This window comes from Melanotaenia boesemani, chromosome 5, assembly GCF_017639745.1.
Source record: "Melanotaenia boesemani isolate fMelBoe1 chromosome 5, fMelBoe1.pri, whole genome shotgun sequence".
NCBI lineage: Eukaryota > Metazoa > Chordata > Actinopteri > Atheriniformes > Melanotaeniidae > Melanotaenia > Melanotaenia boesemani.
Window position 1 is genome coordinate 37,417,755 of NC_055686.1, and position 12,509 is coordinate 37,430,263.

Sequence of the window (12,509 nt, forward strand, 5' to 3'; positions counted from 1 at the left end):
TCAGGGTTTTGTGCCAGAACTGGAAGACAAAGAGACAGTGTTTGCAAGCTTGAGTAAGTGAATTCTCAAACCTATTAGTGTAGGAGTAGATAGGTTTATATAATTTATGTGGATAGTTAGATTTTATTTCTCAATTTAGATTCATCAGAAATCCCACAGCTTCATCTAAAGTAAGTTACATACCAACAATCATGTGCAAATTTCCTTATTTAAAACTTGATTTCACAAAACAATGGGTTTTTTTCACGTACACTAAATGTCAAAAGTATTTAATCTTGGCCGGAAAAGATCACATGATTCCAAGTAGCTGCTCTGCGTTAAGATGGTCTGGTTCCTCTCTCTTGACACCTGTAAGCTACCGACATCTGGGATGATATGAGATACCAGGAGAACTGTACGAGTGGCTGTGGCCGGGTCTGATCTAAATCTGTAATCTGGACCAGTGCTTGTTGTTTAGCAGTGACCTTCAGCTCTATTGTATTAACAGCCCAGGAGACAAACCAGTTTCCAAAAAATGTTGCAACATAGTGAAACATGTTAATAAGAGCAGAATTTAATGCTTTCCAGATCATTTCGATCTTATCTTAAATTCACGATAGAAAAAACACAGCAACTGAAATGTTGAAAGTGAGAAATTGTTAAGCATCTGACACCTCATTACAGCATTTATGACACCTGTGCTGATAACAGATCCCTCTTCTAACTCTGAATAATGAGACCATAGCACACTTTTCCATATTAAAAGAAGATATACTTAGAGAAAGCAGTCTGAATCTTGCTTATGTGTTTTGGTTTTTCTTTTGTCTTGGCATGGTAAAGTTTGAACTTAAAGTAGTGGATGTACTGATGTTCACTGAGAATGTTTGCTAGAAGTCTTCCTCAGCTCATGCACTCATTCTCACTACAGAAGCATGTCTGGTTTTAATGCAGCGGAGCCTGAGGGCCTGAAGATCACTTCCATTCAACACTGTTTTCACAGATTTTACACAATGTCAGCTCAACTTTGGTCAGTAAGCATCACCACAGACATTTCCAAAAACAGGCGACAATTTAAGAGCCTAGCTTTCTGTGTGTCAGTGTTCTCACTTACTTAGGGCTGTCAAAGTTAATGCTAACACGAATTCCTTATAATGGCACTATTTTTTTAAAAGCAGGATTTACACACACGCGTGTAGTTTTAGAAGTGATGCAGAAATAAAGTGATTCAAAAGCAGAAATGAACACAGAATGCATCTTTTACTGGAACAGTTTAACATTGAAGCTCTGCAAGATGATTCTCTGAACTAAGATCGTTTTTATCTTCTAGATGTGAACTGAATTATTGAAGGCGAAGCTGTCAAAAGTAAAATGAGAGAAAGTGTGTGTAAATGAAGTTATGGGTGCATGTGTGTGTGTGTGTGTGTGTGTGTGTATCTATCTATCTATCTATCTATCTGCTTGCCACAGTTTTGTTTTAATTTCTAAAATGTTAGTTGAATCAGTGCAAATATAGACAACAGTAAAACAAACAGTAAAGACAATTTTCATTTGAAGGTCGTGACAGTCACTACATCTCTCGGGAACGCCTCGGGATCTTCCGGATGAACTAGTGAATGTGGCCGAAGAGAGAGAAGTCTGGGTTTCCCTGCTTAGGCAGCTGCACCCGCAACCCGACTGTGGATAAGCAGCAGAAAATGGATGGACGGATGGGCGTTGTGACAGTCGTGTACCCTACGCTGTAGCCAGCACTGTAGCTTCACTGTAGCCTGGCACAGGGATTTATGTTGCAGGAAGTGTGAAATAGGGCTGGGCGATACTGCAATTTTTGGTATCAGTCCAATACCAAGTGCATCCAGGGCAAGTATCGCTGATACCGATGCCAAGAATGGTATCAAGAATGCAAATAATCTAAACTAAAGCAAAACCTACTATTGGTTGGCTCTCATTCACATTTTTTGGCTTTGTGACCCCAAAGCCCTAAGTAAGAAAAATATTGGTATCATCACGCTGGTATAGATTTATATCAATACTCCCCTTGGTATCGATAATATCAATATTTGGTTCGATCTGCCCAGCCTTAGTATGAGCCAAGCTGATAGCTTATTAGCTTGTTTGCTACTTCCCTTCCAAAGTGTTGTTTCTCTTTGCAGTCTACCACAAAAGTCAATCTTTTTCAGCAAATAAACTATGTTTAACTTTTTTTTTAGTTTCTGGAAAAATCTAAGTATTCAAACATGTTAGCTGCTGGACAGAACTGATGTTGACATATACAACAGATCTAGCACAATGCTCCCTTTAGCAACATTAAAGGAAGTTTTCACTTGGATGTGAATGCAAAGCTTTTCAGATACTATTTGCTGTAGTTTCACTGAAACCTGATGTATTTTATTACGTTGCAAGAAGTATGACAGTTTGCCAAGCTAAAAGCTTGTTGTCTACTTTACTTATCCAACTTCCTGGCACAAAAGTCACTGTCTTTTTTTAAACATATTTAAAGAAAATTCCAGATTTGAAAACATTTAGAAACCCTGTAGAAACACATGATAAGCCAAACTAATAACAATATGAATATGAATAAATGGGTCAAACCTGGTACCCTAAGTCATTAAGATGCTATTTATTATGCTATTTATTCAACATGTTGCTTTACTTAAATGTAATTTGCCTGTGGAGCAAGAATGTAAAATGCCTTTGTGAAAAAGAAAAATGCAACCCTCAATCCATCTTCAACTGTTTCTGCGTTGTTCAATGACACTGTACGCCCATAAATGCTTGCACTGCTGTAGGCCACTCATGTGAGATCTTTTAGGCTCTGTGTCTAACAAATAACCATAAACTAAACTTTATTCTCTCCTATATTGCACAGACAGAAGTAAGGCACTAGCTGGTGAACGTTGCTCAATTGCCAAGTCATTAGACAATCCAGCAAACTCAATCATGTGGGTGGCAAGGCTTAGCAAGACTTTGCTATGCAGCATGAAAAAACGACCTTTGAGAACAATATTGAAGAACTTCCACCAGCTCTTATGTATTAGTGACCGCCAGCTTGCCCATGGCTGAATCAGTTCCAGGCTTAAATAAAGGCAGGCAGGACTGTAGGCCCCACCAGACTCTTAGTCTGCTTTATAAGTACTTTAGACATATTACCCTGCACCATGCAAATCACATTGATGATTCACTGCCTTTCTGTACTAATTTCAAAACATTCAGCAATGCTAATGGCTGTGCCCAAGACTTCTGTTAAGAAAAAGTTTCAGGCATTGCTTTAAAGTTGCCTGATGCATAAAAGAAAAAGGCACTCTGGGTATGGACTCTGCTTCTTAAAAGCCGATTAGTTAAAGCTCTGATTGCTACATAACATCATTGTAAAACTTTGTATTTGCTGTTCAGCCTCAGTTAAATGTTAAATAATCTATTGAGATTTATGCCACAGTTTAAAATCTGGAACACAAGTCCGTTCACTGAAGCATTTTATGGGAAAAGAGATGGTGCCTATTCGGCCTGCCAGCTTGACCTAACCAACATCCTTCCTTTTTGACTCAACAATTTCTGTTGTAAAATCTTAATCTAATGAAAAAGAAAAGACCCAAACACAATGATAAGTTCAAACGCCAAAAGCTTTTTTCACTGTTTTTCACATGACAGAGAAGGAGGTACAAAATGCTGAAACTTAGGGGATTTGGATTAGCTGATTCATGTGTCTGCACCTGAGTATGTGAATGTTTACAAGAGAGTAATTGGATGTAAATGTGTTTGGATGTTTCTCAACAGCGAATGCCTGCATTTTCTGTGTTTTCCATTTGTACTGGAAGAAAACTAGACATTCCTGTTACCGTCCACTGAGGACCACAGGGGCATGGAGCTCTGATTGTATCGTACAAGTAGAGCGCTGAGGTAAGGGGTGAAGAGGTGAAGAAAGCATGAAAAGTAAAGGACAAAAAAAGAAAAAGAGGATAAAGAAGAAGATTGGGAGAAGGGGGAACATTTAAAGGTTTGGATATTTGAGGTTAAGATTTCTGTTACTACGATGTGAAAAGCAATAGTCTATGAAGGGTAAAGAGTAAAAGCTGTTATAAACCACTGGCATAAGCAATTTTGTGTACTATTTTTGTTTTTTTTTTTGCCATTTGTAAGTGAAAACTGGAAAGGGGGTACCATGCAAAAGTCTGGGAACCCTAAAAATCTCACATCACTACCTGAGGTCTAAAATTTAATAATAAAGGCTGTATCTTGTTCCCAGTCATCATTAAGTAAGGCCAAGTAGCAGATGTTTCTTCTGAACAGGTGCCCAGAACCAAACAAATTCAAATCATTGATGTCCAACAGGCAGAAGAAGAAACATATTTTGTAACACAGCTAAAAATAGAAAGAGGGCGTCCTCTACATACTGCAGAATCTGTAACACACAACCTAAAGTGGCATCAAACATCCACTGCTAGACTTCAAAAGAGCAGAGCAAGCAAAACAGAATGAAGTTTGGTTTCTACTCTCTAGCAAAGCAAATCTGAAGCAATCTGGTGAAAAGGAGAGAAAAAGGCTCTATTACCGAGGATTGTTCTTGGTAGACCTTTTTTTTTTTGTCTTTTACCTTAAAATTGATGCCTTTCATATTTCAGGTTTACTTAGTTTGTCACATTATCAGTAATTACCAAACTTTTACATGTCGCCATTGACTGATGGGTATATCTCTGCAATCACAAAGTCTGCTTACATACTTTTAGGGTCATAAAAAGGGAAGACTCTAGCTTTCATAAGAGCTGTACATATCAGTATATTGGGACAGCTTTTTGGGACAGTTTGGCCACCATCTGTTCCCCACTTGGGGGACCTCAGGTGTTAAATTTAAAGACTAAATGTAATGTAAGTAGCTTGTAAGTAGCGTGTGTGATGGAAGAAGGAAATTAGTGGGCTGAAGATAAATGGCTATAAGTGTCCAGACACTGAGCCTGAGTGGGAGAGGTCCTTTTGGCTATGTAGATGACATATCATTGGATTGAGTCTGTGGGCTTATGAACGACTGTGTGTGTTTGCGTGGATGTGTGTGTGTGTCTGAGAAAGCAACTGGGGACTCTTGAGTCAGCTTCCTTTAGTCACTGGTATTTTAATGCTGATTCGGCGCATGCACCGAGACGAGTCTGAACTTAATGTGTATCAACTGCAGTCTGTTTACTGTGACTTATTTGTTTTTATCTGTGTATGTCTGTATCTATGTATAAGCAGTCCACCAGCCATGTGACTGCCGACTTTAGACTTTTAAAGCCTCACATCATGTATGCATGAGTAGCTGCTAACAGCAAAGGTTCTGAGTAAAAAAAAACACTTTATACGAGAGTTAAAGAAGATATGAATTCCCGTCTCTGTTAAAAACAAAGGCTGTGAAATCACCATCTGTCTGAACACATCCCGCCACTTGTTGCCAAGTAAAACCAGGTGTTTATAAAGCTAAACCCAGCTGCAACAGATGAAGAGGGTGCCTGAGGCTAAAGTGTTTTAGCACATATTATTGGGCACTTTTGACCCAAGCTACATAGATTTTCGTCCCCCCCAGGAACATATAGTTTGGAGTTAAGTATCTGTACTTTGCTTAAAAACAGGCCAAGCTGAATTGGCTGATCCAGGATCAGATGGTTCTGGTAATGCTTTTCTAATTCTCTAATCTTGATGAATAAAGCTGGATAAAGTTTTACAGAATGATTGTGTGATTGCTGTTTGCATAACACAGTAGCTGTGTCCCAATTCAGGGTCTGCACACTTCGAAGTGCGCAGACTACGTAGGCTACAGAGTGTCCTCCGTAGTCTACACACTTCGAAGTCTGCTTAACGTTCGTGAAATGGGACAGCCTACCTAGTCTACAAGAATTTCCCATAGCAACAACACAGGACGTTTAATCACTTAAACCTCAGAAATTACTCGTAGGAAACGTCAGTAGACGCTGAACACGGAGCGGCAACACCGACAGTTAAAAAAAAAAAAAAAAAACGGTTTGAGGCTCTGTTGTTTTCCAGCCGGTACACACTTAATTAACCCCTTAAAAGTATCTGAATATCAAATATTACCGAATTTTAATGTCACCATTTAACAAACATGCTTTAAATGTACTTGGTTTTGTAACGTTTATACTAAAGTGTAGTTAAAAAAACGAACTTTTTTTTAAAATAAAACTTTATTTAAACTTAATAAGACTCTTGTGAGGTTGCTGATTCGCCACCGTCCTGTGCGCAACGAATTGTGGGAGAAAAGAGGCCGCGAAGGATGCATCACAAGCATCCTTCGTTTGAGGCCAAACAAAGTGCGGATTCGAAGGGTGGATTCGGAGGGTCCTTCAAATTCTGTGAATTGGGACAGTACTTCGCGCACCGCGATGACGTATGTGGCCGACGAATCCGCACTTCGAAGTGTGCAGACCCTGAATTGGGACACACCTAGTGGATTAAACATTAAAAATATCGATTACAGCCACCAAGCAGAAAAAATGCTTATGAGCTGTTACATAAAGGTTGAAACAGGGGAGCAAAACAAAAATATGACTTTATCGGCTCCTTCAATCATTTCGATTAATCCAATAAAACACAGCATGTACGCAATGGTGGCGTAGTTTTAGGGTTTATGGTGAGTATAAATGCAGTAAAGGGAAGTAAACATGACTGATAACTGAAAGTCTTCCGGGACTTAGTGCTGCCGGTAAGTAGGCACCCACTTTCCTTTCAGTGGCATTTGATTTAAGTCTGGATCATTTACAGTAAAAGATAAGTTTTACAGATTGCTGATGAAGGTCAAGCAGGTTTAATTAAAACATTACATGCAAACACATGCACACACATGCTAGAGGTGTGTGTGTATGTTTATAAATCTGCCTTTGTCCTGACATGTTCCTAAAACACCCAGAGGTACAAAACACTATTAAGCACTCTTGTTAAAAACAAGTTGGAACATATAAATTTAAACTGTAGCCAATAAAGATTCAGAGGTGTTTATACCCTAACGGCAATAAAAAGGAAGAGAGCTCCAAAGGTAGACTGTTCTATCAATTATTGATCGGTTTTACGATGTATAGTTGTATTCCTGGATCACATGTTGACAAACTGAACCACTGGCTGTTTATTTCATTCATCCATCCATCAATTTCTCTATTATCTGAGGTTTGATTGCATAGACAACAGGTTGAGGACTGAGACCCTGACATCCCTTTCCCCACTTTCAAGCTCCTCCTCGTTCAGGGTAGACAGCTCTTCCCTGTTCCAACACACCAGATTCAAATTAATGAGTCACCGAGCAGAACTTAAAGAGCAACTGGCAGGTTAAGAGCATGATTAATGGTTTGGATTATGCATATTTTATAGTTAATATCTATTTAGTTTTTGTTGAAGTCCGTGAATAAGAAAATAAAGAAATCGGTTATGGACTATTAAAAACTGCTCAAATGACTGTAAAAATCTGTTTTGCCGGAAGTGACGTCACGTAAGGGACTCTGTTATGTACGTTATTGCTAACACAACAGTTATGGCTAACACAACGGAACGGAATGGGCGTGAGATTATGGAGGAAGAAGAAGATAATTTTATTTTTATAAGTGAAGGACCGGATCCATACAGTTTTGAACCTGAAGCTACAAACAGAGTCACTGACAACCAGCAAAGGAGATCGTTGACGGGAAACAGGCAGCAGATTCAGTCATGGGCAGCTGAAAACATCTGGAGGATTAATCAAACAGCATGGTAAGTGATACAAATGTTTCGTAAATTTTCTTCCACATTAGCCTTCTGAATTGGGCAAGTAATACCTGGTTATGCTGCAGACCAGTGAAAAAATACAGTGTTTGCAATAGCAAATAGATTTTAAAGCCTTTTACTTACTGCAGCCGATAGGAAGACATCCCTGTCCTGCCCCGCCCTGACAGGTTTGTTTTAAAAATCACGTTTCGCCACAAAAAAAACAACTTCAAGCTGCTACTATGTCACTAGCGATTCGTGACAAAACATTGGTTAAATAAAATAGTTCTGTGGCAGATAATGCCTATAAAAGCTGTGCAATGGCTACCCCGTTCACACAGTTGTAGACAGAAAAGCGCTGTTCTAATCAAATCATCTGATGATACGTAGGCTAGTGCCCAAAGTAGCCTCGCTAAGGCTCCATCATCTAATCCACGTCGGGTAGCCTAATTAACAGCGCAAAACAGTCATTTTAGACTATAAACAACTTTCTGAATTGTGTTGATTGATCAAGGAATACCAGAGTTATAATCTTTTTTCTGAAGTTGGTCAGACTGGATGTGCGTGTAGTGCGCAAAAAAAGCCCACGCTGTTCTAAACTCATAAATACCTCATAGAATGTACGTGCTGTAATGTCTTAGTTTTACCAGCACTCTCTAAACTTAGAAGCAGACTATTTCAATGCGGTATTTAAATACGCTTAAAAAAAATAAAATAAATAAAACTGGAAGAAAATTTGTTGCGCCAGGATGCTGGTTCCATGACGAAGGATGGATCTGCGCACTGGCTGAGCAGATCCATCGCTTGTTTTTTTTTTGTTTTGTTTTTTCGCTAAACTTACCTTTTTTTCTAATCCAACACTTGGTCTCAGCTTTTTCAGGATGTGTATAATTTTGCACTTTTTTCCCAATGATAAATAAAGCCTGATTCTGAGGTTTAAAGATATTGTTAAAACAGAAAAACTATTTTTAAAACTGGATTGTAAACCCTTCTGAATAATGGTCATTCCACATATGATGCCATGTGCACTGCAGTCTTAACACTTTATCCCCCAAACAACAGAGCCCACAACTCTCACCCACAATTGGTAATCCCTCTTCCCCCTATATTCAGCAAGGCCAGTGACAACAGAAAAAAGGGCATCTCAGCTTTATGTATTACATGATATGTTTCAGCATGTTATAAGCAGCTATGACTACGGATGAAATATAAACATTTAATTTTTAAAGCCTGTATGTAAAAGTAAAGAAAATAAAAATCTTTACATGGTTGAACATATATTTACAACACTGTATCTACATTTAACAACAGAAATTCTTTAACAGCATGTTATCTAATTACAGGTGTTTATGTGGACACTGTCAGCCCATGAGCAGTGCGGAGGAGAGCATATGCTGCAGGGAGATTCCTGCAATTTGGAGCCTTGTCGAAGACCTCCATCCACAACCCGAAGGCATTACTTGTGTGGGACAGCATCCTGGGTTCTCTGCATGCTGTTTGAACCCCTGGGTGCTTCAGGTGGCCTACAGCGCTTTCAAGCAGGAACATGGTCCACTTGATCTGACCCAAAATGAACAGTTCAGGTATACTGCCTACAGGCAGATGGTACGCTGGGCACATGGAGTGCTTGGACGACATGTGAGGAAACCTCTTCCAGCATGTGTTGTCTCAGCAATCCGGTTAGCTTTCCCTGATGAACATGGTGTCTACCAAGGTTTCAGATGGCCTGACCTGTAACACATACAAGACATGTCTTCCTATTCTGTAAATTGTAATAATAAATAAAATATTTTGCTTCCATCTCAATGTCATCTTTCTGTTATGATCATCTTCCTGGATTTATTTAATAAGTTCTAATTATTAGAAGCAAAACATCTTATTTAAACTTGTTGCTAGAAGTAAATAAAGCTCAATTAATTTACACAGTCATACAGGAATTACAAAGAAAGAATAGAGATAGAAAATACACTCTGAAATACACAGGCATATATTAGATGGTCCAGAATCTTATGGATTATATAATTCTGCGGGAAAATAGATGGCCATTATTTGAAGAAAATGTGCGCGATGCCTTCAATTATTTACCATATGATGGCTCCTTCTTTACTGGACGCACAGTGAATCCACCTTTGCAAACGGGATTAAATATGTTGAAACTGTCCTCAATAATAAGTAGTAAAAAGGGGACAATTCCGTTTTATAAGAAAAGGTTATAAACAGGTTAAAAAACAGAGAGAAAAACTTACTCTGCTCGTCTCCCGTTTCCGATGGGCGGCCCGCGACTTCCCCGGTGAAGGCAGACGTGATGGGGCACCTGCTGCTGCTAGCATGCTAGCCGTAGCATGAACAGTGGGAACTGCATCAGACCTTAAACGCACTGACCTCATGGTCTTGTACCCCATCTTAAACGCAGTTAGGTCACTAGGCATATAGTCCGTTTCCACAAAGTGTGCGCTGCAAATGACGGAGTTTTTGGGATGAACGGACTTGAAAGTGAAGTCTTGGCGCCTAGCCTGGACAAACCTGACCCAGGAGCGAAAGGTGGGGCTCTTCTTGTTAGGGAAACTGTGGACACGATGTCCAGAGAGACTTGAATTTGTGCAGGATGCACAAACACAAGTATTCACCATGGTGATGTTCCAGAAATCTTTAGTTTTACTATTAGAAGTCTGGAGTAAAAAACACAGCCGATGCCTACGATAAACTGAGCTGATAGCCGCGGGCGTATGGGCTCGTTTACCTTACATGACGTCACGTATCACGTGACAGGAAAAGTTATGTTTTTTAAAGCACTGGATCGCAGACGAGCTGAATTAAGTGCAATTACAAAAAATGAAATTTTAAGAAGCTTTTATTTATGCCACAGTGTCTCTCGGACTTTTTCAAAACGTCATATTGTGGAAAATTCAACCTGAAAGATGCTCTTTAATAAGCTGTTGGATCCATTTGATTTGAATTAGGTATATTGGAGCAGGGAACCATTTCAAGAACCAGGGTTGCCTACCCCTGTCCTAGGGGATCCTGATGCATCCCCAGATCAGAAAAGCTATATAATCCCTACATCAAATGCTAGGTCTATATTCTTAGAAAATTAAGTTCCTAATTGTTCCTTCTTGGGTACATAAGATTGTGACTGGGGTGGTAACCTCAAACGTACTGCTAAAAAAGTAGCAGCCTTAACACTGGGTACTTATTTGTACTCTTGCAGTTCTGTGATTAAAAGCAGTGCTTTTGCTAATTTAAATAGAGAACATTTGTAGCTGCCAGTAAGTTCCCATTAGACCATCGCCAAAATCTTCCATCATATTGGGTTTTTCTAAATCATCTTTTTTAAAAACTGCTATCAGATATTTGAAAGTTGCGATTTAATTAATTTATCCATTTGGTGCAGGGAGCCTGCATTTGGATTATGCCATTAAGCGTTTCTGTCAAGATGTGGTTTCAGTTGATGACTAAACCTTTAGACCACATCTTCTCAAACTAGCCATCTGACTTTATTTAATTCGACACATGCAGCCAATATAGATATTTATTTTATGAGTGATACTCCCTCATAGCTGATGGTTTCTCCATTACAATGACAAGTACACGCAATAACTTCCACCCAGAGCTCCAGTTCTGCATTGGTTCCTGCAGATGTCTTTGTGTTCACTGGATTCCTTCATGCTGAAACCAAACCAGCCTCAGCCTGGTCCTAAACGCAGGCTCTGTAGTGCTGGCCAAACACATAGCACTAAGCCTCAATATTAAAAAAAGTCTGGCTTTGGGGCTATAATTTAAAATCTATTAACATACGTCTCTGCTTTTTGAAGAAACTGTGTGTCAACAAAGGATAAAAGCAGAATGCAGTGATTTTCCAATTATTTAAATTCTGTTTAACTGAAAAAATAACATGACAAGATGTAAAATTTAACTTAAAGAAAAGCACCTTTACACTGTACACCTTTCATTTGATTTGAACAAAATCTTAAAAAAAGTCTTGGTTTATGCAGAATCTCCTCTCTTGCCTGCAGGGTGAGATGATCAAAACTATCATTTTAAATTTAGATCTGTCTGACCACGAGGCACTTTCACACCTTAATTTAGCCCAGAGAAATGTAAGGCTGTAGAGATATTTAGTCGAGTTGACAGTATATATGTTTTACTGTGGATTGTCAGCTAATTGAGGTTGGGTTTGAACACAAAAAAATTAAAAATAAAGGACTATTAATCTTCAAGGGGAGATAAAACTAATACAATAATATGTGGGACATGCAGGTGTACTGTAGAATGCGTAGGTAATATGTTCATGAATGCTTAAGCTATGTATACAATGCGTAACAACTTAAGAAAAATGTATGAAATGATTTTAATGTTATATACTTTACTTGGAACTGTATAAAATGTGTAGGCATCATAAAGAAGATGACAGGTGCTATTTAGGCAAAGTGTGAAACTATACGTAACCCTAACCCAGCAGTATATAATCCATACCATGTAGTGGCAACGGCACCATTTCCTCTGCCAGTTTGCAGTTTGTTTATTAGGACATTTCTATTCTATATAAATTCTATATAATTTCCCATAATGATGGTAACATACACAATAATTATTTTCTGAAGCAACCCATGCTCATCTACATTTAAAGCCCTATAAAATGCAAATACAAGAGATTCCCAACTTTTTATTCTGCCACAAATGACCATATTAATCTTTTTAAAAAAAACATTTTACCAAACTTCTAGTGTTTTTGCTTTTGAAATAGAAATTGTGGAACAATATTCATTAAACAATTCTGATGCTTCTTCGCCACATCTGATTGTTTTCTGATGTTATTCAAT

The 12,509-nt window shown here is 38.6% G+C and overlaps 1 protein-coding gene across 1 annotated transcript in view; it reads right to left on the bottom strand.

Annotated features, from left to right (window-relative positions):
• Positions 1–12,509, bottom strand: part of tnfsf10l (TNF superfamily member 10, like) — an 83,738-nt gene that overhangs the window by 31,838 nt on the left and 39,391 nt on the right. The window lies entirely within an intron of this gene.